Source organism: Macaca thibetana, chromosome 10 (assembly GCF_024542745.1).
Source record: "Macaca thibetana thibetana isolate TM-01 chromosome 10, ASM2454274v1, whole genome shotgun sequence".
Classification (NCBI taxonomy): domain Eukaryota; kingdom Metazoa; phylum Chordata; class Mammalia; order Primates; family Cercopithecidae; genus Macaca; species Macaca thibetana.
This window is the reverse complement of record NC_065587.1, coordinates 12,667,022-12,694,476: the sequence shown is the minus strand read 5'-3', so window position 1 is coordinate 12,694,476 and position 27,455 is coordinate 12,667,022. Positions and strand designations below refer to the sequence as shown.

At 50.7% G+C, this 27,455-nt stretch overlaps 2 protein-coding genes across 7 annotated transcripts in view; one reads left to right on the top strand and one right to left on the bottom strand.

Annotated features, from left to right (window-relative positions):
* PLA2G6 (phospholipase A2 group VI) overlaps positions 1-12,803 on the bottom strand; it is a 72,955-nt gene extending 60,152 nt beyond the window's left edge. For 2 of the 4 annotated variants that reach the window (XM_050806186.1, XM_050806188.1), the window contains exon 1: positions 12,507-12,689. The gene's annotated coding sequence lies outside the window, so the exon portion shown is untranslated. Of the gene's footprint in view, positions 1-12,506 lie in introns of all 4 variants that reach the window. The other 2 variants (XM_050806187.1, XM_050806189.1) reach the window with 2 other exon arrangements.
* The window catches only part of CBY1 (chibby family member 1, beta catenin antagonist), a 628,117-nt gene that overhangs the window by 156,909 nt on the left and 443,753 nt on the right, over positions 1-27,455 (top strand). The gene's annotated exons all lie outside the window — the stretch shown is intronic.

Here is a 27,455-nt window from a genome sequence, read left to right as displayed (position 1 = left end):
CGAGGTCTCTGGTCAGCCAGGTGCGGTCTCCCATGCCAACCTCACCCAGTGTCGCGGTTTCCTGCACAGACACCCAGATCGCTCCCCACCAGCCTTGTCCCCAGATCCTGGGCCTAGAGGGACCTGAAAAGGAGGGGAACGAAAAAGAAACAACACTGAATGGGAGGTAAAAGTGATAGAACCCTCAGGCCAGGCTGGGGACCTAGAAGGCTGTCCCCTTGTGCTGCCACTGTGCACAGGTGACCTTAACGGTCTGCTTCCTGACCCAGTGTCCCAGCAGAGACTCAGTTTCCTCACCTGTAGTGTGTGGTACTGACCAAAGGAGACAGCACATGTGAACATACATTATAGGCAGTAATGCCCTCGACAAATGGAGGGTTCTCACTATATAACTTATAGAGAGAACCTTTCAGCCCTCAAAGAGGCCAACATGGACCAGGCACAGTGGCTCACGCCTGTAATCCCGGCACTTTGGGAGGCTGAGGCAGGCGGATCATTTGAGGTCAGGAGTTTGAGACCAGCCTGGCTGGTGAACCCCGCTTCTACTAAAAATACAAAAATTAGCCAGACGTGATGGCAGGCGCCTGTAGTCCCAGCTGCTCGGAAGGCTGAGGCAGGAGAATTGCTTGAACCTGGGAGGCAGAGGTTGCAGTGAGCTGAGATTGCGCCACTGCACTCCAGCCTGGGAGATAGGGTGAGACTCAAAAAAAAAAAAAAAAAAAAAAAAGAGGCCAGCATGGATCATTTCACTTCCGCAAGCAAAATCAGTGTCCCCCCTCCTAGACACCAAAAGGTGACCAGCATCATGTCACACTCTATCGGAGCAAGGGGATCATCGGCATCGGTCTAAATCCTTTGTTTCCTGCTACCACAGGTTTCTCAAAGAACTCCGAGAGGCAGCACACAAAAGCAAGCTCCTTGGAAATGAACGCACTGTGCCTTCTGCGGCAGCAGGTCGGGGAGCCCTGCAGAAGATGCCATTGAAGACTCAGGAGCAGCAGTGTCTGGGTGGTAACTTTATGCTGTATATTCAGAGTCATAGTTTCTGCCACGGAAATTGACCCCAGTGTTGATGAAATTAGATACCTTGTTATTTCCTAGGTTCCCAGAAAATACACTGCCTTCCTAAGGTACTGTCACCAAAGCCAGGTGCCAATCAGACGGACGCCGCCCTCTGCCTCTCTGCCAAGATGTTACCAGACAAAAGACACTAAGGACACAGTATGGGTGCCCTGGGGGAGAGAGGACATCTGAGTGAACACTGGGTCACAGCCACATTCTTCCCTGGCCTATGTGCTGAGCACAGGATCAACCCTGGGGACAGAAGGAAGACAAAAGCAAGGGGTCCACTAAGAGGCACACAAAAAGGAAAAAAGATCAGTAAGAATAATTATACTGCCAGGCACGGTGGCTCACGCCTGTAATCCCAGCACTTTGGGAGGCCGACTCAGGAGGATCATCTGAGATCAGGAGTTTGAGACCAGCCTGACCAACATGGAGAAACCTTGTCTCTACTAAAAATACAAAAAATTAGCCAGGCATGGTGGTGCATGCCTGTAATCCCAGCTACTCAGGAGGCTGAGGCAGGAGAATCACTTGAACCTGGGAGGCGGAGGGTGCAGTGAGCCGAGATCGTACCATTGCACTCCAGCCTGGGCAACAAGAGCGAAAGTCCGTCTCAAAATAAAATAAAATAAAATAAAATATTAAAAGATTATAACAATTCAAGAAAAGTTCGCAGTGTCCTGTCACAAGGCTCAGTGACATCTCTCAATGATGTCTATCTGGAATGTTCTTCCTCTCCTTTTCTGTCTGAGAAAGCCCTGATCCTTCTTCAAATCCAAGCTTGGTTCTCATGGTTCTCACCTCCTTCTTAAAAATGTTTTTGTTGTCTGGGCGCGGTGGCTCAAGCCTGTAATCCCAGCACTTTGGGAGGCCGAGACGGGTGGATTACGAGGTCAGGAGATCAAGACCATCCTGGCTAACACGGTGAAACCCCGTCTCTACTAAAAAAATACAAAAAACTAGCTGGGCATGGTGGTGGGCGCCTGTAGTCCCAGCTACTTGGGAGGCTGAGGCAGGAGAATGGCGTAAACCTGGGAGGCGGAGCTTGCAGTGAGCTGAGATCCGGCCACTGCACTCCAGCCTGGGCGACAGAGCAAGACTTCATCTCAAAAAAAAAAAAAATGTTTTTGTTGTTGTTGTTCTGAAACAGTGTCTGGCTCTGTTGCCCAGGCTGGAGTACAGTGGCTCAATCATGGCTCACTGCAGCCTCTACCTCCTTCCACCTCAGCCTCCTGAGTAGCTAGGACTACAGGTGTGTACCAACCACCATGCCTAGGTAATTTCTTCAAAAAAAAATTTATAGAGGCTAGGCATGGTGGCTCACGCCTGTAATCCCAGCACTGTGGGAGGCTGAGGCGGGCGGATCACTTGAGGTCAGGAATTTGAGACCAGCCTGACCAACATGGTGAAACTCTGTCTCTACTAAAAATGCAAAAAAATTAGCTGGGCATGGTGGTGGACACCTATAATCCCAGCTACTTGGAAGGCTGAGGCAGGTGAATCGCTTGAGCCCAGGAGGTGGAGGTTGCAGTGAGCTGAGACAGCACACTGCACTCCAACCTGGGTGACAGAGTGAAGACTCTGTCTCAGAAAAAAAAAAAAAAATTATAAAGACAGGGTCTCACCATGTTGCTCACGCTGGTCTTGAATGCCTGGGTTCAAGCAGTCTGCCTGCCTCGGCCTCTCAAAGTGTTGGGATTACGGGTGTGAGTCACCGTGCCTGGCCTAAAATGTTCTTGATACACCATCGCCAGACGCCAGGTTCTCTCTCCTTGCTCTGGGCTCTCCCTCACTTTAAACACATCTGTACTATTACACCCCAGCACGTTACAACTGCCCCTCCTGCCAGACTGTAAGCTTCGTCATCCTCCTACCAAACACTCCGGTGCATCTTTCTGGCACCATCCTGAAAGCTTTCTGTACATTAATCATTTTGTCTGCACAACCACTCTATGAACTGGTTACTATTATTATCCTCATTTTACATACGAGAACACCAAAGAACGGAGGAGTAAACTCACGGGCCCAGGGTCACCCAGCTAGTGGGTGGAGCAGTGAAAGCTGGCGCCCAGCTGGGCTGGCCCAGAGTCTAAGTTTCTCAAAGGCAGCTGCTCGTCTTTTCATCTCCGTCCACAAGCTTGGCTCACAGAAAGTTTGTCAAAACAAAAATTTAACCGAGTAAATATTATGCATAGAAAAAACAAAGACTGATAGAAAACAAACCAAGATAGACTGACAGAAAACATGCCATTGAGTAGATGAGGGTGCTGGGTTTATGGGCTTTTTTTTTCTTTTCTTTTCCTTATTTTCCAGATGCTATGTAAAGCGATTATAGTTTTCAAAGGAAGTAACAGTGTAGGCTGAGCCTCTGGGGGCTGCAGCCAGGAAGATGGGGACCCATGGGGGTCAGGCCTGGCCTGGAAGAGCGGCAGAGAGGCGCCCCCGAGGATGGGCCTGCAGAGACCTGGAGGGGTGCTCCCAGGAAAGGCAGAGTCAAGAGCATCCAGCACCCATGAGCCTCAGGTTAAGGGAGAAAGCCAACAGGGGTGCAGTGAAATCAAAGAAAGATTCCACACCCCCACAGAGCCTCCTTCCTCAATGCCCCAGCCTGCGTCCCCACCACCAGGGCCTGGGGCTAGGGGATGCCTCCCACACACCCACAGCAGTGTGTGGCCACAGAAAGGACAGGCCTGGGCCGGGCGCGGTGGCTCAAGCCTGTAATCCCAGCACTTTGGGAGGCCGAGGCGGGCGGATCACAAGGTCAGGAGATCGAGACCACAGTGAAACCCCGTCTCTACTAAAAATACAAAAAAAAATTAGCCGGGCGCGGTGGCGGGCGCCTGTGGTCCCAGCTACTCAGGAGGCTGAGGCAGGAGAATGGCGGGAACCCGGGAGGCGGAGCTTGCAGTGAGCCGAGATCGCGCCACTGCACTCCAGCCTGGGCAACAGCGTGAGACTCCGTCTCAAAAAAATAAAAATAAAATAAAAAAATAAAAAAAAAGAAAGGACAGGCCTGGCTGGCATCCAGCCTTCAGGGTTGGCGGGAGGACGAGATGACGCAATGGAGGGAAGGTGTCTGGGACACAGGCTGACCGTGGGCACACAAACAGTGGCCATTGTTATCACTAGGTGGAAGAAAGGAAATGACAGCCACGGGGCCACATCCTGGAACACTCACGGCATTGCCAACCAGGAAGGCGGCCAGCAGGGAGAAAGTGCTCACACGTGCTTCCTTCTGTCCCCGCCACCCGGACCCCGGAGCCCAAGCTCTTCCCAGCACAGCTGCAAGAGGGGGATGCTGGGGGGCAATCATGCCTCACTTCGTCTCTCCCCCTGGCTTCTCACAGCCTCCTACCCTTGACCTTCCCGTGGGGTAGACAATCACTTTTCCCTACTGATGACCGGCCCCTCCTGCTCCTCACCTGGGCTTCTCCCTGCACCCCCAGGATGCCCGGGTCACCTGACACAGACCCCACCTCGGCTGCGTCAAGCAGCTCTCTCAAACACCACAAGCAGAAAGACAAAGACCCAAGACCTTTGGTAGTGGGGGTTGACAGTGACAATTCTGCCTGTCCAAGCCAGGCAATTTCCAGGTACCAATTTTGGTCCCCCCCTCAAGGGAAGTCAGATATTTCTGGCCTTTTTCCTTATCTCTGCTCACCCATCCCCTGTCAAAACCAAGCTCGCCTGCTGGGTTCATTCAGGGAAGACTGACAGAGAGTGTGCTGGTGTGAGGCTCCCCTGGAGGAGCTGAAGGGCGGGAGGAACAAGTATTATTATCCCATCTCAGAGATCAAGAAACTGAGGCCCAGAGAGGCCCCCAATTGTACATGTTCAAAGGGCAAATCAAGGTAGGGCACAGTGGCTCACGTCTGTAATCCCAGCACTTTGGGAGGCTGAGGCAGGCGGATCACTTGAGTCCAGGAGTTTGAGATTGGCCTGGGTCACATGGCGAGACCCTGTCTCTACAAAATATAAAATAAAATTAGCTGGGCATGGTGGTGGGCACCTGTGGCCCCAGCTACTCGGGATGCTAAGGCGAGAGGATCACTTGAGCCCAGGAGGTCGAGACTACAGTGAGCCAAGATTGTACCACTGCACTCCAGCCTGGGCAACAGAGCAAGACCTTGTCTCAAAAACAAAACAAAACAAAGGACAAATTAAAGCTGATGTCCACCAAAAAAGAAAAACAAACAAAGAAACAAAAAACCTTGAGTGGGAACAGAGGGAGATTAGAGTCAATGGGAGAATCTCTGATGAGTTCCCTGGAAGTGACTACCTGGGTTCATAAAACAAATAGTCACTGTAGAGACCCAAGCCCAGTCCCTGTTTCGCTGAGTGCACAGTCCCCTGGGGGAAGGACTGCTACAGGAGATGACTTTTGAGCTGAATTTTCCAGGAAGAATAGGAGTTTGCCAGCGGGGGGATTTGGCGAGAGGCCTTCACAGCGGATGAAGCAGATCAGAACACGGGGGAAGGCAGAGATCGGGGGCTTGCTTGGCCCACCCACGAACAGTGAGTATTTTCATGGGGACTGGATGGCTGGAGAGGGGAACGTGCCAAGAGGAGGGGCCGCGGTTAGTGCTGTGATCAGTGTGAATACAGGTCACCCGGAGTCACTTGTCCAGCGGGTGCTATGTCAGTCGTGCCCCTAGTCATGCCCAGGGAAGCTCCTCTTATGATGAGGAGCCAAGCCCCAGAAGAAGTGCAGTAGAGGACAGGGACCAAGAGGCTTGCTCACAGCGGGTGGTGAGGGAGAAGTCAGTCCCAAAAATCTGGTTCCTCCTCAGCCACGAATTCCCTGAAGGCCCCTGGGCAGGTCTCAGGCATGAGAGAAGCGGTCCCTGCCCTCTGGTGGTTGCTGTCTTCTGCAGCCGCCAGGCCTGGGCAGTCCCCTCTCCTCCCCTTTGGAAGGTCTGTGTGAAAACCGCTTTTCTGGAGGGAAAGGGGCCTGCGCTTGCGTCCTCCCTGGAAGGCTCTCTCCCGTTCCTGCTGGAGCCCCTGCTCATCCTTCACGGCCCAGCTGCCCGCTCTGAATGCTCAGAGCACAAGAGCTCCCTTCCAGCCTGCATGGTACCTGACCCAGCCTGACACCCCTCCATGCCCACTGTACGATGCAAATCCCGCTGCAGGTCTCCCTGCTGACCCTGGCCAGTGGCGCCCCATGACCTCCCAGGGAAAGCCCAGACTCCAGTATCCAGGAGAGCTGGCCCAACTCACCCCTCCAGCTCATCCCTCACCTCTACTCCAGCCACGCCGCACCATCGATCCTCCCAGAACACGTCAAACTCACGTCTCAGTGCACCGGGGGATACCGCACATATGCGCCATCGGCTTAGTCCGTCCTCCCCGCTTTCTTAACCCGAGTGTGTGCTCCATAAAGGACAAATGAATAAATCTGTTCTTGTCCATCAAAATTCAGCTCAGGTGCCATCTCCTCTGAAAATTCATACCTGCCCCTCCGCCCCGCAGCCTGGTGTGCCTGCCCCTTCTCCCCAGCACCCCACACCACCCAGGGCCCAGCCCACAGGAACATACACCATGTGAGAATGGGGGTGCATCTGTTGGCTTGGGCTGCCCACCCCACCCGCTTTGATTTGTTTCCCTAAGCACCTAGCATGATGCTCCCCACAGTGGGTGTTTAATAAATGTTTGGTGAATGAATGAGTGAGAATGAATGAAGGACCCAATTACAAGCCCACGGGGCCAGCACCTCTGAAGCCCCTGGACACACTTTATTCCCTTGAAGGTGATAACAGGGATCACACACTGTTCCCACCCACTCTGAGCTGCCAGGCTCCTCTCCACAATGGATATGGAAATATTGTGCTCAAATCCCACCAGTGGCTACAGGCTCCACTGGGAGAACCTGTATCCAGCACCTGCACTGCTTCAGGAGTGGCCCTAAGTGATCGGACTAATCCCTCCCCAGGCTTCAGCCTGGAAAGTTCAGCTTTATATATAGTCAGGGTGCTTAGGCTGAGCTCACTCCTAGTGCAAGCAGGAAAGGCTCCAAGCCTTCTGCTTCCTTCTTGACTAAGCTGAGAGCAAAGGAGCCGGACAGCTGCCCGAGAGGTGCGTGACAGGAACCCACAGGCAGCAGGCCAGGAAGCAGACCTCACGGCTTGGCCACGTGGGGGATTCCGGGAGCACACACACAACTGCCCAAGGTGGAAATCAGGCCTCACGAGCCCCAGCTGCTGACGACAGGATGTCCCATGATTGGAACAACTGCTGGATGGTCCTGGCAGCAGAACCTGGCAGCAGTGACACCCTCCTGAGCACCCTCCTCCCACCCAGTCAAGACAGAGCAGGCCGAAAACTCAGGGTCTGCTCAGAGTGCCAAGCTGCCCTGACTTCCTTCCTGCAGCTCCCACCATCTGTGCCACCCAGCATGTGGGCATGCCATCACACACTAGCCTCCGGCCTCTCACAAGGCCACCATGCTTCATGGTTGGCAAAGGGTTTCACGCTTGTTATCTACCTCCAAGCTCACAAAGAAACAGGGAAGGTGCAGCCGGGTGCACACCTGTAATCCCAACAATTTGGGAGGGCGAGACGGGCAGATCACCTGAGGTCAGGAGTTCAAGACCAGCCTGGCCAATGTGGTGAGAAAGAAACCCCGTCTCTACTAAAAATACAAAAAAAAAAAAAAAAATTAGCCTGGCGTGGTGATGGGTGCCTATAATCACAGCTATTTGGGAGGCTGAAACAGGAGAATCCTTGAACCTGAGAGGCAGAGGCTGCAGTGAGCCGAGATCACACCACTGCACTAAAGCTTGGATGACAGAGTGAGACTCCATCTCAAAAAAAGAGAAAAAAAGAAACAAGGAAGGTGCGATCATTCTCCCTGTTTGGCATGTGGGGAAATCGAGGCCCCGAGAGAGGAAATGGGGTGGCAGGTGGCGGGGGCCGGGTGCCTGCCTGTGTCCTCTGACTCTTGAACAGCACTAGGCAAAGGGCTGGCCACACACCAGGTGCTCAATCCGTGGGTGGGAAAACACTGAAGGAACACACGGGTCATGTCAGCTCCCATCTGAGCCTCTGGACATCCAAGGCAGCCTCCCAGCAAATATCCCCGCAAATGTTCCCTCTGACCCCAGCTCACTCCAACCTCTTCCCTCAGTTAGTAGCGAGTGGAAAAGGGCTTGATCCCATCCCCTCACACCCCATCAGCACTGGTTGCCCAGCACCCACAGGGCACCAGATGCTGCCCAGCACCCACAGGGCACTAGATGCCTCAGCACTGGTTCAGGTGAATTGCCACTTTTTTTTTTTTCTGAGACGGAGTTTCGCTCTTGTTACCCAAGTTGGAGTGCAATGGCACGATCCTGGCTCAGTGCAACCTCTGCCTCCCGGGTTCAAGCAATTCTCCTGCCTCAGCCTCCAGAGTAGCTGGGATTACAGGCGCGCGCCGCCATGCCTGGCTAATTTTTTGTATTTTTAGTAGAAACAGAGTTTCACCATGTTAACCAGGCTGGTCTTGAACTCGACCTCAGGTGATCCACCCACCTCCACCTCCCAAAGTGCTGGGATTACAGGTGTGAGCCACTGCACCCAGCCGAATTGCTACATTTAACCCTCCAAACACCTGTAAGAAAAGGTCCAGGTCTCTCCACATTACACAGGAAACTGGGACACAGGTTACACAATCTGCCAGGATCTGAACCCAATTAGCCGGAATCCGGAGCATCAGGCTCTTAATCTTCAAACTGCCTTCAGGAGAAAGCTAAAAGAAAGTGGCTGAGCGAGGCTTGCTCTACAGGCTCTTGGATTCCAAAAGGCTTGTCTCAAATGCACTGCTGCTCACGTGAGCCAGAGCAAAGTGTCCTCTCACAAAAGGAAAAAGCATCTCTTTCATTCACTCAGCTTGGCTGCACCACAGCTGGGAGCAAACTGCCCCAAAACTGTCACTGGAGCTCCCAAGCACATGAGACAGGGGTGACTTTAAGAGATCTTTGGGCTGGTGGCACGGTACAGTGTGGCCCATGTTATGACTCACTCCACAAATATTTACTGAGATGGATTGTGGCAGGCATTGTTCTAACCGCTGAGGATACAACCGTAAACAAAACAGACTGGTCTGGCACAGTAGTTCACTCCTATAATCCCAGCACTTTAGGAGGCTGAGGAAGGAGGATCACTTAAGCTCAAGACTTTGAGACCAGTCTGGGTAATAGAGCGAGACCTCATCTCTACAAAAATTTAAAAATTACCCAGGCATGGTGTCTCTCATGCCTGTAAGTCCCAGCTACTAAGGTGGCTGAGGTGGGAGGACTGCTTAAGTCCAGGAGGTCGAGGCTACAGTGAGCTGTGATTGTGTCACTGCAATCCAGCCTGGGCGACAGCGAGACCCTGTCTTAAAACAGAACACGGCCGGGTGTAGTGGCTCACATCTGTAATCCCAGAAGTTTGGGAGGCTGAGGAGGGTGGATCACTTGAGGTCAGGAGTTCAAGACCAGCCTGGCCAACATAGTGAAACCCCATCTCTACCAAAAAACACAAAAATTAGCTGGGTGTGGTGGCGTGCGCCTGTAATTCCAGCTTCCTGGGAGACTGAGGTGGGAGAATCACTTGAACCCAGGAGGCAGAGGCTGCAGTGAGCCGAGATCACACCACTGCACTCCAGCCTGGGTGACAGAGTGAGACTCTGTCTCAAAACCAAAACAAACAATTAACCAAAAACCCCCCACAAAATCCCTGACATCCTGGAACTTATATTTTAGACAGAGCTACTAATAATAAAGAAGATTAACAGGTAAAATATATACAAAGGTTTTAGATGCCAATTAACTATTGAAGAGAAAAAACAGAGAATGGCGATAGGAAGTGCTGAGGTGGAGAGTGAAATTTTAGATAGGGCGAGGAGGGAAGTCTTCACCAAGAAATTGATCTTAAATCAATACCTCATGGAGAGAGATGAAAGTCATATGAATATCTAGGCAAAGAGAGCACATGCAAAAGGCCTAGGGCTGGAACATGTTTAGCAAGTTCCAGGAAAAGCAAGGAAGCCAGTGAGATCAGAGAAGCAACAGGGGGCCAGGCATGTGCCATGAGAGGAGAGGCCACTGAAAGAGACAACATTTTTTAACAAGATTGCTCTGGCTGGGTGTGGGGTAAGAAACAGAGAGGCATCAAGGATAATCTCACAGCTTTGACCTGAGCAACTGAATGAATAATACTCCCATTTCCTAAGATGAGAAATACAGTGGGAGGGACAGGTTTTGGTGAAGGGTAGGGTCAGGGATGGAGAGCAGAACTAACAGGAGCTCAATTCTAAACTCCAAGTTTGAGGCCTGGCACGGTGGCTCACTCCTGTAATCCCAGGACTTTGGGAGCCCAAGGCAGGCGGATCACTTAAGGTCAGGAGTTCGAGACCAGCCTGCCAACATGGTGAAACCCTGTCTCTACAAAAATACAAAAATTAGTTGGGCATGATGATGGCGCATGCTTGTAATCCCATCTACTCAGGAGGCTGAGGCAGGAGAATCAGCAGGTGGGAGTTGCAGTGAGCCGAGATCGCGCCATTGCATTCCAGCCTGGGTGACAGAGTGAGATTTTGTCTCAAAAAATTAAAAAATAATAAAAATAAATAAATACTTCAAGTTTGAAAAGCCTAAGTTTGAGGTGCTGAGTAAGCAACTAGATATTTGAGTCTGTCATTCCACGGAAAGGTCTGGACTGGACTGGGGATATAAATTTGCGGGTTGACTGAATAGAGATGGCACTTAAAGAAATAAGACTGGATGAGATCACCATCCGAAAATGAGAAGAGACATTTAAGACATGACCCTATCAAAATCCACTGTGAAAGACACAGAACATATTCTCCCAGGGAGCCACTCTCTACAAAGTGAAGCTTGTAACACACTCTTCACTACGGCCCCTTACCTGTTGCCTACCTACTTCCCCCAACACACACCCAACAGATGTGTGCAGACACACACACATACACACACACAGAGTATTTAAATTTCTCCTTTCTGTATCTCTTAGTGATGTCAATCTGCTGAGTAAGAGGGGAACTCCCTTTGGGGGAGTCTGTCATGTAACAAGAAAGTAACCCATGGAAGGGAGAAAAAGTGTCCTAAGCACTGAGACAACAGTGGCAAAAACCTTACACATCAGGGCAACCACACAGGCTCTGGTGTCAGATTCCAGCTTCAACCTCATCGGTGTGATCTCAAGCAACTCATTCACCCTCTTTTTCTCATGTGAAGTGAGAATATCATTGGCTACACCAAGGGTAGCCTAGAACATCAGACAGTTCATAAATATTTGTTAGATAAACGATGACTGAATGAACGGTGAAGAGAACATACACAGAAGAGCCTGACTCACAAGGGGTGATCAACAAACATTGCCAAATGATACAATGAAAGACAAGGGACCTTCTGCTCATCCTTCTCTCCTCGTCTTCTCATTCTACCCTTTTCCCTTTCCATTCCTTTCAACCCTGCCTACAACCCAACAGTAAAGTCATGTATTTGTACAGGGCCATACTGGTTATAAAGCTTTACCTTCTACATTTTCTCATTCAAATTTTGAAACTAATGGCAGCCTTATGAGGGCAGGAAGTACAATCCCCCGTCACAGATGAGGAAATTGAGACTTGGACAGGCTAAACTCCAGGCAGAGACTGTAACAAAAACAATGCATTCAAAAACAATGCATTCGGCCCAAGGGTGGAGCCTCAACGTTGCCAAACCAAACCTGCCTGACATCCTGTTGGGCGGGTAAGAGGCAGGTGAGGGAAAGACCCAGAAGCTAGGGGGAGGTATATGTTGGGGTCATGTGGGTAGCCCATTAAAAATATGGCCACAGGTCCCCTTGCCCTGTGCCCTCCCTGTCCCACACCCACGGGCTTGCTCCTGGTCCAGTCCCATGATCACCCGGGTCACATGCTCCCTGTCACCAGCTTCCAAGTCATCTGTGGGAGCAGGAGGTGGACACAGGATTGGGGGTGGGAGACTCTGGGGTGGCCAGGCTGAGGGGAAGGAGGGAGCATGTCGGGGGCAGGTCTGCAGGCACGCGAGAGAGGAAAGGCAGGGAGGAAAGGCAGGAGAAGCAGGGAGTGAGAAATGGGTAGATGCACCACGAAAGGTGGAAAAGGAGGTGAAGCGGGGAATCAAGTGAACTGGGGAGCACTTAGAGGAGCACAGAAAGGAAAATGAGGACGACCAATGGGGCCTAAAGAGGCACTGAGAGTCAGGGAAAGAGGAGAGATGGAATGACTCAGGAAGTTAGGAATATCGAGGGAGACACACGGAGGAGACTGGAGTACAGGGAAGGAACTCAGGGTCGAAGCTGGGGTCCCTGGAGTCCACAAGTTCGAGATGAGACACGGGCGGTCTCGGGATGGGAGTTGGGGACGCTGGGGGATGAAAAGATGGAAGGTGGGGGCACTCAGGGAGTCACATAAGGGTCAATGTAGGACATGCCTCAGAATCGGAGACACGAGGAAGATCCACAGGGGGGTCCGGCGGAGATGTAGCAGTCCGTGGCGCGGAGGAAGTTGGGGAAGGTACCCCAGGCCCCGCCCACCTGCGAGGTCACTCACCTCGGCTTACTCAGCACTTCTACTTCCTCCCACTTCCGCAAACAAACCGGCCTCGGACCACGTGATGGCCTGACCACGGCTCTCCACCAATCACTGGTGGCCCTGCCCCAGGCCTCCTCTAGGCTCCGCCCCAATGCCCGAGGACCGCGGGAGGCGGGGGTCCGCCATTTTTTTAACTGCCCAATGGAAGGGGCTCCCTTAGCCGAGGGAGGACGAGCTTTCGGCGGGAGCCAATCCTCGGCGGCGAGACGCGGCCATGTCTGTGCGGGGCGGAAGGTGCACGTGACGGCTACTTGGCAGTCAAGTTGATGAGGACCAGGAGTCTCACCCTAGTCCGCTCTCCGCCTCCTAAAGCGGCCAGAACCTGGAGTCTGAAGTTACTGTTAATGATTGCTCGTAAAGATAAAAATAAAGGCAACAGAGGCATAGGGCATAACAAGGAGGAACCTGTTTTGATTTTTGCCAGGTAGCCTCAAGCCAGGGTTGGCAGATGTAGCATATAAAGAATACGGGATGTTCAGTTACATTTGAATTTCAGCTAAACGGCCAATACTTTTTTTTCCGATAGAACAGAAATTGAGCATAGCTTTTTTATTTTTCACAACTAAGGCCAAACTCCCTAGGGGAATTACCACATATGTCTTTTTTTTTTTTTTTTTTTTTTTTTTTTTGGAGACAGAGTCTCGCTGTGTCTTCCAGGTTGGAGTGCAGTGGCACGATCTCGGCTCACTGCAACCTCAGCCTCCCGGATTCAAGCGGTTCTCTTGCCTCAGCCTCCCGCATAGCTGGGATTACAGGCGCCCGCCACTATGCCCAGCTAATTTTTTGTATTTTTAGTAGAGAAGGGGTTTCACCATGTTGTCCAGGCTGGTCTCGAACTCCTGACCTCAAGTGATCCGCCCACCTCATTCTCCCAAAGTGCTGGGATTACAGGCGTGAACCACCACCCCTGGCTCCTAAATTTTTAACGTAAGTAAAATATACTAAGTATCGTGCTAAAAATGTATGCATTGTTGTCTGGTAACACGCCCTGAGCCAGTCTCAGGAAATACCTCAGCACTTTCAGTAGGAACTTGGGCAAATGATCTCTGTGAACCTCAGACCCATCATCCAAGAAGTGGGCACAGTAATACAAGGTTGTTGTGACATCTAGAAGTAAATTAGTCCCCATTCGTGCACATAGTGGGATTTCAATAAATAGCAGTTGTTAGGGTGAATAATGCCGATAATGAGGTATGTTGCAGAGAAGCCAGGAGACTAGACTTCAGTCACACATCTGCTTCGGACTGAGCAGGTCATGTCTCCTCTCTTCAGCCCACCGGTTTGGTTGGACCTTTTCTTTCCCTAATAATCACCCAACCCTAGGTCTAGAGGAATCTGCCAGACTGCTCTCCATTTATGTGGGAAGTATAGTTGCTGGTATTATTCTTGTGAAAAGAAGTGTGTAGGCCAGGTGCAGTGGATCACACCTATAATCCCAGCAGTTCAGGAGGCTGAGGCGGGTGGATCATTTGAGGTCAGGAGTTTGAGACCAGCCTAACCAACATGGTGAAACCCCATAATTAGCTGGGTGTGCTGGCCATAGTCTGTAATCCCAGCTGCTCCGGAGGCTGAGGCAGGAGAATCGCTTGAACCCGGGAGGAAGAAGTTGCAGTGAGCCAAGATCACACCACTGTACTCCAGCCTGTCTCCAAAACAAAATAAAAGTGTGTTTCCTCCTCAGTCCATCTAAAGATATTAGTGCCTAGGTAGGGCAGCCAATGCAAATTGCTCAAGATTTAGTTAAGAATCTTCACAGGTTAATGAAATTAACCATCTTAACTAATATCTGTACAGAGCTTCACCAGTTACAAAGTGACTTCACTTCCATCATCTCCTCCTGTCCCCATTTTACAGGTGAGGAAAGTGTTACTTAAAGTAAGATTTAAAATTTGCTTAAGAGTTTCAGCTTGACTGCGCACAGTGGCTCACGCCTGTAATCCCAACACTTTGGGAGGCCAAGGTGAGTGGATCACTTGAGCTCAAGAGTTCAAGACCAGCTTGTGCAACATGGAGAAACCTCGTCTTTACAAAAAATACAAAAATTATCCAGGTGTGGTGGTGCCTGGCTCTGTTCCCAGCTAGTGTGCAGGGGAGGCCGGGGGGTCGAGGATGTAGTGAGCCAAGATTGCTTGCACTCCAGCCTGGGCGACAGAGTGAGACCATGTCTAAAAAAAAAAAAAGAAAAGAAAAAAGAGTTTCAGCTTGAAGTGGAGAGAAAAGGATAAAGACTCAGAATTCTCAATGAAAATATCTTGCCCTCCACACCCCAAACAAGCAAAGTTAGAGTGATGGTTATCAAGGAGCTTGCAAAAAAGGCCATGCATTCCACCCACTGCCAAGCAATCTTTCCTGAGAAAAACCACAGGGGCAACATGCGGTGTCCCATTCTTCAACAAACACCCACCTTTGCATTCAGGATTTTGCAAAGCACATTTGGAAATGCAGACACACAGGTGAATCTGAAATGCAGAAAAGGGCCGGGCGCGGTGGCTCATGCCTATAATCCCAACACTTTGGGAGGCTGAGGCGGATGGATTACCTGAGGTCAGGAGTTCGAGACCATCCTGACCAACATGGTGAAACCCCCTCTCTACAAAAAATACAAAAAAGTTAGCCGGGCGTGGTGGCAGGCACCTGTAATTCCAGCTACTGGAGAGGCTGAGGCAGGAGAATCGCTTGAATCCAGGAGGTGGAGATTGCAGTGAACCAAGATCACACCACTGCACTCCAGCCTGGGTGACAGAGTGAGACTCCGTCTCAAAAAATAAATAGACCAGGCGCGGTGACTTACACCTGTAATCCCAACACTTTGGGAGGCCGAGACACGTGGATCACGGGGTCAGGAGATCAAGACCATCCTGGCTAACATGGTGAAACCCTGCCTCTACTAAAAATACAAAAAAATTAGCCAGGCACAGTGGCATGCGCCTGTAATCCCAGCCACTTAGGAGGCTGAGGCAGGAGAATCACTTGAACCCAGGAGGCGGAGGTTGCAGTGAGCCGAGATCGCGCCACTGCACTCCAGCCTGGGCGACAGAGCAAGACCCCGTCTAAATAAATAAATAAATAAATAAATAAATAAATAAATAAAATAGATAATAAAATTCAGAAAAGGCCAAGGGAGGCTGGATCAATTGTTGGAAACAAAGATCCACAGAAGACATTCACAAAATAGAATCTCAGTACCTGATGAAGTTAAGTATCCCTTCCCTAGGTATTTCTGGTTGAAACTATTTAATGAGTAGATAAATCAAAAGATGGAATGGAGGGGATTATTAGATAGCACTGAATGAGCAAGTAAAGGGATGGGGCAAGTAAGCACGAGGGAGTGGGTTCTGTAGAGCTAGCGGAGCTGCTAGCAGTTAAAGTCAAAGTAACTTCTCCTGAGATGCTGCGCTAGGCTCCTCCCATGCATCAGGGAGGGCATCTGCCCTCTAAGCCCAGAGCACAGAGGGTCAGACTAGACTAGTCCCTTCCTTCAAGGAGCTACGTGGAAATCTAACTAACATGCTAAGGGTGCAATGTTACACCTTTTACTTTTTTTTTTTTTTTGAAACAGTCTCGCTCTGTCCCCCAGGCTGGAGCGCAGTGGCGTGATCTCGGTTCACTGCAACCTCCACCTCCCGGGTTCTAACCAATTCTCCTGCCTCAGCCTCCCGAGTAGCTGGAATTACAGGCGTGCGCCCCCACGCCTGGCTAATTTTTGTATTTCTAGTAAAGACGGAGTTTCATCATGTTGGCCAGGCTGGTCTCAAACTCCTGACCTCAGGGGATCCACCTGCCTCGGCCTCCCGAAGTGCTGGGATTACAGGTGTGAGCCACCGCCCCCAGCCGACCTCTTACTTTTTGATCCTTGCAACAGCCCTGTGATGTAGTACTGTCATCCTCACTTTGTAGTTGAAGAGAATGAGGTTCCACAAGGGAAAATTATCCCCAGAGTTGCCAATGAGAGGCAGTGCCAGTCGCCGGTGTCAATGAGGGGCAGAACCAGAATCAGCACCTGTCTTGTCTTTTCTCTCTGCAAACTCTAGGCGCACTCATTATGTGCCAGGCAATGTTCTTGGTGCTGAGGAAACTGCACTGAACAAAATAGACAAAAATCCCTGCCTTTTTGCTGCTCACATCCTGGTGGGGAAAGACACAGAATGAACTAGATAGAGAAGGAAACAGAGAGTGTGTTTTGCTAATGTCTTTGAGTGAGGTGTCATCATGTCAGCATGTTACATTCAAAGCACCTTAACTGTGGGATCTGTGCTTGTGTATTTGAATACCTTTGCACTTGCACTAGTCCCTCCATTATCTGTGTGAACTTTTTTTTTGAGACCGGGTCTGGCTCTGTCACCCAAGCTGGAGTGCAATGGGGTGATCTTGGCTGACTGCAACCTCCGCCTCCTGGGCTCAAGTGATCCTCCCATCTCAATGTCCTGAGTAGCTGGGACTACAGGTTCAGGACACTATGACTTTTTTTTTTTTGGTAGAGTCTGGTTTTCGCCATGTTGTCTAGGCTGGTCTCGAACACTTAGCCTCAAGCATTCTGCCTGCCTCAGCCTCCCAAAGTGCTGGGATTACAGGCGTGAATCACCGTGCTTGGCCTGAACATTTTTTTTTTTTTTTTTTTTTTTTTTTTTTTGAGACAGAGTCTTGCTCTGTCGCCTAGGCTGGAGTGCAGTGGCGCAATCTCAGCTCACTGCAAGCTCTGCCTCCCGGGTTGACGTCATTCTCCTGCCTCAGCCTCCTGAGTAGCTGGGACTACAGGCACCCGCCACCACACCCAGCTAATTTTTTGTATTTTTTAGTGGAGACGGGATTTCATTGTGTTAGCCAGGATGGTCTCGATCTTCTGACCTCATGATCTGCCCACCTCGGCCTCCCAGAGTGCTGGGATTACAGGCGTGAGCCACCATGCCCAGACTCCCTGAACATTTTTATAATTAAAAAGTTGGAGGAGGCTGGGCACGGTGGCTCATGCCTGTAATCTCAGCACTTTGGGAGGCTGAGGCAGGTGGATCACTTGAGGTCAGGAGTTCAAGACCAGCCTGGCCAACATGGTGAAACCCCATCTCTACTAAAAATATAAAAATTAGCTGGGCATGGCAGCTGGCACCTGTAATCCCAGCTACGCGGGAGGCTGAGGCAGGAGAATAGCTTGAACCCAGAAAGCGGAGGTTGCAATGAGCCAAGATCTTGACATTGCACTCCAGCCTGGGCGACAGAAGGAGACTCTGCCTCAAAACAAAACAAAACAAAAAGTTGGGGGAATACATAGTGAGTTAGGGGGTGAGGAGTGCTGGGGAGTAAACACAGGAAGGAGAGACCCGGGAGCGTTGCAGTTTTAACTAGACTGGCCAGGAAAAACGTTAGAAGGAAGATAATTAAATAAAGACCTGATGGAGGCGAAGGAGTGAGCTATGTGGACAACCAGGAAAAGAGTGTTCCAGATGGAGCAAGAACAAAGGCCCTGAGGCAGGAGCCCGCCTGGCTTGTTTTAAGAGGAAAAGCAAGGAGGCTATCATAGCTTTGTATTGGAGTACAGAGAGCCCGTGTGGGTGTAGTAGGCAATAACGTTGAGGTTAAAAGGATATTGGGAGTAGAACTTGTAGGACATTGGAAACCGTTTTAAGACTTTGGCTTTCAATCTCAGGGCAATAGGGAACCATGAGAGGTTTTTGAGCAGAGGAGTGACCAGAATGAATTTACACTTTAACAGCTTATGTCTGTTCAGTGAGAATAGAGTGTAAGGGAAGGCAGAGGCTGGGGGACCAGTGAGAAGGCTATTGTAGAAATCCATAGCCGGGCAGGGTGGCTCGTGCCTGTAATCCCAGCACTTTGGGACGCCGAGACAAGCAGAACACAAGGTCAGGAGTTCAAGACCAACCTGGCCAAGATGGTGAAAGCCCCCATCTCTACTAAAAATACAAAAATTACCCAGGCATGGTGGCAGGCACCTGTAATCCCAGCTACTCGGGAGGCTGAGGCAGAGAATTGCTTGAACCCGGGAGGCAGAGACTGCAGTGAGCTGAGATAGTGCCACAGCACTCCGGCCTGCCAGCCTGGGCAACAGAGTGAGACTTCATCTCAAAAAAAAAAAGAAAAAAGAAAAGAAAAGAAAAGAAAAAGAAAGAAAAAAGAAATCCAGCTGAGAGATAATGGTCTGACCAGCAGCACATGTAATCATCACAGCTATAGGTTCATTACAGTCCAGGTTTGTGTTACGATAAAATACGTAAGCCATTGCTAGAAGGCATTGTTAAACTCCTTCCTGTGGGAAGCTTTTGAGATTATTCTTGAGCAGGAGTGGGCAAACTACCCTGCCTGCCACCTGTTTCTGTAAACAAGTGTTATTGGAACACAGCCACACCATTTGTTTACACACGTTTCTGCTTTCTGCAGTGGGAGAGTTGAGTAATCATGACAGATACTTCATGGCCCACAAAACCTGGAATATTTCTCTCTGGCCCTTTACAGAAAAAAAAATTTACCCACCTCTGATCTTAAATTGGATGTCAAAGATTAAATAGGAGTTTGCCAGCTGGATTAGGAAAGAGAACATTCTAGGTGGAAGGAACTGTGTGAGCAAAAGTCAATACCGTGAGATTGTGTGGATTGTTTGGGGACCTGCAAGGGATTGAGTACTGCTGAAACCTGGTGTGTGAGCAGGAGGACAGTCCCCAGAGGCCATCTAGAAAGAGTCTCCCCGTAATCCCAGCACTTTGGGAGCACAAGGCAGGTGGCTCGCTTGAGCCCAGGAGTTCGAACCCAGCCTGGGCAACATAGCGAGACTCTCATCTCCACAAAAATTTTAAAAATTAGCCAGGCGTGGTGGTGCATGCCTGTAGTCCCAACTACTTCAGAAGGCTGGGACAGGAGGATTGCTTGAGCCCCAGCCTCCCAAGGGAAGGGAGGTTGTAGTGAGCTATGATTGCACTACTGCACTCTAGCCTGGGTGACTTAGTGAGACCCTGTCTCAAAATAAGAAAAAAAGGGCTGGTGCAGTGGCTCACGCCCGTAATCCCAGCACTTTGAGAGGTGAAGCAGGCAGATCACTTGAGGTCAGGAGTTCAAGACCAGCCTGGACAACATGATGAAACCCCCATATCTACTAAAGCTACAAAAAATTAGCTGGGCGTGGTGGCAGGTGCCTGTAGTCCCAGCTACTCTACTTGGGAAGCTGAGGCACTAGAATCGCCTGAACTCAGGGGCAGAGGTTACTATGAGCTGACATCACACCACTGCACTCCAGCCTGGGCGACAGAGCAAGACTCTGTCTCAAAAAATATATATAAAAGAAAAAAAAGAAAGAAAGAGTTTTGAGTGCCAGGCCAAGGAGGCAGACCTTGTCCCACAAGCAGTGTGTGCCCTGGAAGGTTGGGGCCAGGAAGCAATGTGGAAAAATCCCGCTGCTGCCATGGGAGAGGTGATGGGAGGGTGCGGAGCCCACAGGGCAGCTGTGCATGATTATGCTAATTACATGGCTTCTGACTTGGTGAGCGGGACATCAGGGCTTGTGCCCTCCACAGGAGGGAAGTGGACTCCTCAGGAGGTGACCTGAGCTGTGAGGCAGCAGCCGTGTGTGTTTCCATCCCAAGGGCAAAAGCCAGGCCTGGTCAGGAAAGGCGGGATTTCCCTACTCTGGGAGAACCTCAGCCTAGCTCAGGAGCTCACAGGACAGACTGTGGGCTGAGAAGAAGCTGGTTCTCAGGAACAGGGAACCAGGGAGCTTCACAAGGAAGCTGGCTTAAACCTGAATGTGAAGGATGGAGAGGGATGGAGAGGGATGGAGAGGGATAGAGAGGGATGGTGGGGGATGGAGAGGGATGGTGGGGGATGGAGAGGGATGGTAGGGAATGAAGAGGGATGGAGAAGGATGGTGAGGGATGAAGAGAGATGGTGAAGAACGGTGAAGGATGGTGAGGGATGGAGAGGGATGATGGGGGATGGAGAGGGATGGAGAAGATGGAGAGGGATGGTGAGGGATGGTGGGGGATGGAGAGGGATGGTGAGGGATTGAGAGGGATGGAGAAGATGGAGAGGGATGGTGAGGGATGGTGGGGGATGGAGAGGGATGGTGGGGGATGGAGAGGGATGGTGGGGGATGGAGAGGGATGGTGGGGGATGGAGAGGGATGGTGGGGGATGGAGAGTGATGGTGAGGGATGGAGAGGGATGGTGGGGGATGGAGAAGGATGGTGGGGGATGGAGAAGGATGGAGAGTGATGGTGAGGGATGGAGAGGGATGGTGGGGGATGGAGAGGGATGGTGAGGGATGGAGAGGGATGGTGGGGAATGGAGAGGGATGGAGAGGGATGGTGACGGATGAAGAGGGATGGTGGGAGATGGAGAGGGATGGAGAGGGATGGTGAGGGATGGTGAGGGATGGAGACGGATGGTGAGGGATGGAGAGGGATGGTGAGGGATGGAGAGGGATGGTGAGGGATGGTGGGGGATGGAGAGGGATGGTGGGGGATGGTGGGAGATGGTGAGGGATGGTGAAGGATGGTGAAGGACGGTGAGGATTGGAGAGGCTGAGCAGGGGTATTTCAGGTAAAGATGCAGGGTGTGTGCCAAGCCTCCCAGGATGGGGGCATCTAATGTGGAGTTCTTGAGGGTCAGAGTGTGCAAGCTCTTAATCCCTTTGTCCCTTCTCTTGTGCTTCTCGTCCTCATTTCTGTTTTATCAGCCCTTAATTATGAAATACCTGCTATGTGCATGACCTTACTCTTTTTTTTTTCTTTTTTTTTTTTTTTGACTCAAAGCCTCGCTCTGTCGCCAGGCTGGAGAGCAGTGGCACAATCTCGGTTCATTGCAACCTCTTCCTCCCGGGTTCAAGAGATTCTCCTGCCTCAACCTCCAGAGTAGCTGGGACTACAGGTGCGTGCCACCACACCTGGCTAATTTTTGTATTTTTAGTAGACACGGGGTTTCACTGTGTTGGCCAGGATGGTCTCAATCCCACCTGCCTTGGCCTCCCAAGAAGTGTTGGAATTACAGGCGTGAGCCACCGCGCCTGGCTGGCCTTACTCTTAGTATGGCGGGAACACTAAAACATCTCTATTCTTGTCCTTAGGGCTCACAGTTTAATACAAGCTTGTCTCAAATATACAGATAATAGTTTATTGTGAAAAAGCACTGGAATATAAAGGCAAATATATTTTTCCATATCTTCACATATTCTATGGTCTGAATGTGTGTATCACCCCAAAATACTTTTTATTTATTTATTTTTGAGATAGAGTCTTGCTCCATCACTGAGGCCGGAGTACAGTGGCGTGATCTCGGCTCACTGAAACCTCCGCCTCCTGGGATCAAATGATTCTCCTGCCTCAGCCTCCCCGAGTAGCTGGAATTACAGGTGCCTGCAACCGTGCCCAACTACTTTTTGTATTTTTAGTAGAGATGGGGTTTCACCATGTTGGCAAGGCTGGTCTCGAACGCCTGACCTCAAGCCATCTGCTTACCTCAGCCTCCCAAAGTGCTGGGATTACAGGGGTGAGCCACTGTGCCCAGCCCCTATCTTTTTTTTTTTTTTTTGAGACAGAGTCTCATTCTGTCACCCAGGTTGTAGTGCAGTGGCTCAAACATGGCTCACTGCACCCTCGATTTCCTGGGCCCAAGCAATCCTCCTGCCTCAGCCTCTCAAGTAGCTGGAACCACGGAAGAACAGCACCACACCTGGCTAATTTTTTAAAAAATTTTTGTAAAGGTGGGTCTTGCTATGTTGCCCCAGCTGGTCTTGAATTCCTGGGCTCAAGCAATCCTCCTGCCTTGGCCTCCCAAAGTCCTGATATTACAGGTGTGAGCCACCACGCCCAGCCCTGATGATCCTCTTTTATGTCCCAGGGGTTCCTGAAATTCTACTGCAAATCACACATTCATGAGTAGGCTGAATCACTGTGCCCCTGGGATGCAATGGTAATAAAGGGGAATTGCAGTGGTCTCCAGAGAATCAATCCATGTTTGGCTACCCTGCCATAGCGTTATGCAGGGTATGAGGGCAATCAGTGATATAAACACAGTCCCCACTGTCAGGGAGCCAAAGGACCTTGTAGGATCGAGGTCCCCAACCTTTTTGGCACCAGGGACTGGTTTTGTGGAAGACAATTTTTCCACGGAGCTGGGGGATGGTTTGGGAATGATTCAAGTCCATTACGTTGATTGTGCACTTTACTTCTATTATTATTACATTGTAATACATAATGAAATAATTATACAACTCATCACAACACAGAATCAGTGGGAGCCCTGAGCTGGTTTTCCTGCAACTAGATGGTGCTATCTGGGGATGATGGGAAACAGTGACAGATCATCAGGCAGACAGATCATCAAATTCTCATAAGGAATGCAAAACCTAGATCCTTTGCATGTGAAGTCACAATAGGGTTTGAGCTCTTATGAGAATCTAATGCCGCCACTGATCTGACAGAAAGTGAAGCTCAGGTGGCAATGTGAGCCAGCAATGGGCAGCGGCTGTAAATATCGATGAAGCTTACTGGCTCACCCACCCGCCATGCAGCCCAATTCCTAATACGCCATCGACCCAGACCCAGGGGTTGGGGATCCCTGTTCTAAGAAACTAATGATACCCTCTTCCTTCCTCCGTTTCCCGCCACAGCCTGACCCTCTTGCTTGAGCCTAGGACAAGGCCTAGTGGAACAAGGACAACTCCTCCCTTCATCCCATTAACATTCATCATGCTCCTAGCATAGGCACGGTGGCCTAGGCAGGGCACAGTGGCTCACGCCTGTAATCGCAGTACTTTGGGAAGCTGAGGTGGGCAAATCATTGAGGCCAGGAGTTCGAGGCCAGCCTAGCCGACAGGGTAAAACCCCATCTCTAGTAAAATACAAAATACAAAAAAAAAAAAAAAAAAAAAAAAATTAGCCAGGCGTGGTGATGCACACCTGTAATCCCAGCTACTTGGGAGGCTGAGACATGAGAGTCGCGTGATAGCCAGGCGTGGTGGCGCATGCCTATAATCCAAGCTACCTGGGAGGCTGATGCAAGAGAATCGCTTGAACCCAGGAGGTGGAGATTGCAGTGAGCCGAGATCAGGCCACTGCACTCCAGCCTGGGCAACAAGAGTGAAACTCTGTCTCAAAAAAAAAAAAAAAAAAAAAAAAAAAAAAAAAGGAAAGAGAGTCGTGTGAACTCGGGAGGCAGAGGTTGCTGTGAGCTGAGATCACGCCACTGCACTCCAGCCTGGGTGACAGTGCAGGACTCTGTCTCCAAAAAAAAGAGAAGAAAGAAAAACATTGATCATGCTTCTGCTATATGCATGGCCCGGGCTAAGCTCTGGAGACACAAAAATGAAAAGATGTAATCCTGGTCCTCAAAAAGCATGTGGTTTAAGAGAAGACAGCCATGAAGACAGAGAACACCGACTCAGAGAGGAAAGTGCTATCATGAGGGATACACTGGTAAGTTTCCTACCTTTTTTTTTTTTTTTTTTTTTTTTTTTTTTTTTTTTTTTTGAGACGGAGTCGCGCTCTGTCGCCCAGCCCAGGCTGGAGTGCAGTGGCGCAATCTCGGCTCACTGCAAGCTCCGCCTCCCGGGTTCACGCCATTCTCCTGCCTCAGCCTCCCGAGTAGCTGGGACTACAGGCGCCCACAACCGCGCCCGGCTAATTTTTTGTATTTTTAGTAGAGACGGGGTTTCACCGTGGTCTCGATCTCCTGACCTTGTGATCCGCCCGCCTCGGCCTCCCAAAGTGCTGGGATTACAGGCGTGAGCCACCGCGCCCGGCCAAGTTTCCTACCTTGAACACAGGAACCTGAGTCAGCCTGGGGATGATCTGGGAAGCCTGCTGAACAAAGTGACATCTGAGCTGGGGACTGAAGCACAAGAGGGGTAGGGAGTTCCAGGGAGAAGTACTGGCAAGACTGAAAGCACGAGGCAGTAGATGGGCATGAGAACAGAGTTCACTGTGGCTGCAGCCGAGAGGAGGTGGCGAAAGCAGGCAGAGGCCAGACCAAGGAGGCTTATGGAAAGAGCTTACACTTTGTCCTGACAGCACTGGGGAGCCGTGGAAGGGTTGTGAGCAGAGCAGTAGGCTGGCCAAGTTTAGGTTTTAGAAAGCTCTCTCTATCCTCTGCATGGAGGCTGGAGGCAGGGAGACCAGGCGGAAGGCTGCTGCAATTGTCCTGGAGCCAGATGCTGTGGCTTGAACGGAGGCCATGGCTGAGGGAAGAGAGAGGCTAGAGAGAAGTTAAGGAGATGAGATCACTGAAGCCTGGTGACTTGTTCGCTGTGGGAGGGAGAGAGAGGGTGAGGTGAGCATGATGGCCTGGTTTCTCTCCAGGATGACTGGGGAGGAGACGGCATCATCAACCTTTTGGAGAAATTAGGTGGGGAGGGTGGTGCTGAGCCCCACTGAGACAGTGTGGAGTTAGACATGCCAGGGAAGGGCATGGGAAAATCCATGTCATACATGCAGTTGCTTAAACGGATCTGTTCCATGAGAGACAGCTGGGAGCCCAAAATAGAGATTTGGGAGTCCTCAGCATCAGGTGGCACCTAAAATCTTGAGGCAGGGATAAGGTTCCCCAGCGATAAGAAAAGAGGGCAAAGGCCAAAGCTCTGAGCCTCGCTAAGAATTAAGAGGCCAAGATGGAGGGCCAGAGATGAAAACTGAAAAGATAGGAGGGAAATCCAAGCTTTAGAAGGCAAGGGGAGGTAGGCACGTGGCTGCATGCCTGTAATCCCAGCTATTTGGGAGGCTGAGACAGCAGGATGGCTTGAGCCCAGGAGTTCAAGGTTACAGTGAGCTATGATGGTGCCACTGTACTCCAGCCTGGACAACAGAGAGACCCTGTCTCAAAACAAATACAAAAACACCAAGAAGAAAACAGTATTTCCAAAAAGAGGGGGAAAATAGTCCTGGCACAGTGGCTCATGCCTGTAATCCCAGCACTTTGGGAGGCCAAGGTGGGTGGATCACCTGAGGTCAGGAGTTCGAGACCAGCCTGTCCAAATGGCGAAACCCTGTCTCTACTAAAAATACAAAAATGCCAGGTGCAGTGGTTCATGCCTGTAATCCCAGCACTTTGGGAGGCCGAGGCGGGCAGATCATGAGGTCAGGAGATTGAGACCATCCTGGCTAACACAGTGAAACCCTGTCTCTACTAAAAATACAAAAAATTAGCCGGGCGTGGTGGTGGGCACCTGTAGTCCCAGCTACTCGGGAGGCTGAGGCAGGAGAATGGCATGAACCCCGGGAGGCTGAGCTTGCCAAGATCGTGCCACTGCACTCCACCCTGGGCAACAGAGCAAGACTCTGTCTGGAAAAAAAAAAAAAATTATCTGGTCGTGGTGGTGGGCGCCTATAATTCCAGCTATTCAGGAGGCTGAGGCAGAAGAATCGCTTGAACACAGGACACAGAGATTGTAGTGAGCCGAGATGGTGCCACTGCACTCCACCCTGATGACAAAGCAAGACTCCATTTCAAAAAAAAAAGAGAAAAATTAAAAGGAAGGGAGATTGCAACACCATTGCATGCTGTCAAAGGTCAAGACAGATTAGGGCTAAAATTGGACCTGGATTTAGTAACAAAGAGGTCACTGGGACCCCGGCCAGATTCCCTTCAGAGGTTTCTTGAGGGCAGCCCTCAGCCTGTGAGGGATTGGGAATGAGGGGCAGTGAGAACCCAGAGGCAGTGAGTGGGGATGACTTGAGGTTTGCCCATAAAGGGAAGAAAAAACAAGAGCGGGTGTTAGGGTGAGGGTGGGGTTCAGGGGTGGCTGCTAAAGATGGCAGCCACTTGGAGATATTTCAGTCCCATCCCCAGTGAGGTGGCAGGTGTCTGTAGCCCCAGCTAGTTGGGAGGCTGAGGCAGGAGAATCACTTGAACCCAGGAGGCAGAGGTTGCAGTGAGCTGAGATCTTGCCACTGCACTCAGCCTGGGCAACGGAAAGAGACTGTCTCAAAAAAAAAAAAAAAAAAAAAAATCCAGACAACCCCAGTACCCACTGTTATTATTGTTTTTGTTTGTTTGTTTTGTTTTGTTTTGTTTTGAGATGGAGTCTCACCCTGTCACCCAGGCTGGAATGCAATGGCGCGATCTTGGCTCACCGCAACCTCCGCCTCCAGGTTTCAAATGATTCTTCTGCCTCAGCCGCCCTAGTAGCTGGGATTACAGGCGCATGCCACCACACCAGGCTGATTTTTGTATCTTTAGTAGAGACGGGGTTTCACCATGTTGGTCAGGCTGGTCTTGAACTCCTGACCTTGTGATCCACCCACCTCGGCCTCCCAAAGTGCTGGGATTACAGGCGTGAGCCACTGCGCCCGGCTATTATTGTTTGTGAATCACGTTGATGTGCCTAAGAGCTGTCATCTCACAAAATTCTATGAAGTATCTGTATCACCCTCACTTTATAGATAAGGAAACCGAGGCTAGGAGGGCTGAAGCCATTTGCTTCAGAGGGAGGGGATAGGGACTGGGGTGTGGGCATGGGGATTCTGGAAGGAGGAGAGGTGGGTTTGGGGCAAGACAAAGGACAGCCTCTGAGGGGACAGTGAGGGAGAGGGAAGGGCAGGTGCAGAGGGTGGAGGCAGTGCCTATCACACGGCCTCTGCTTCTTCTGGAAGTGGCAGGAGAGTGGGTTCAATGGAGATGAGGATGAAGGCCTGGGAATGAAGGAGAGAGGCGAGTACTCCAGGGATTCATGGAAGCTCTGAGGATCTGGCTATGGCTGGTGAAGATGACCTTGTCGTGACTGCAGCTGTCGTTGCGGTGGCGGTTGTGGTCGCGATGCTGGTTTCTCTCCAGAAGCCAGAGCAGCTGGCGTGCAG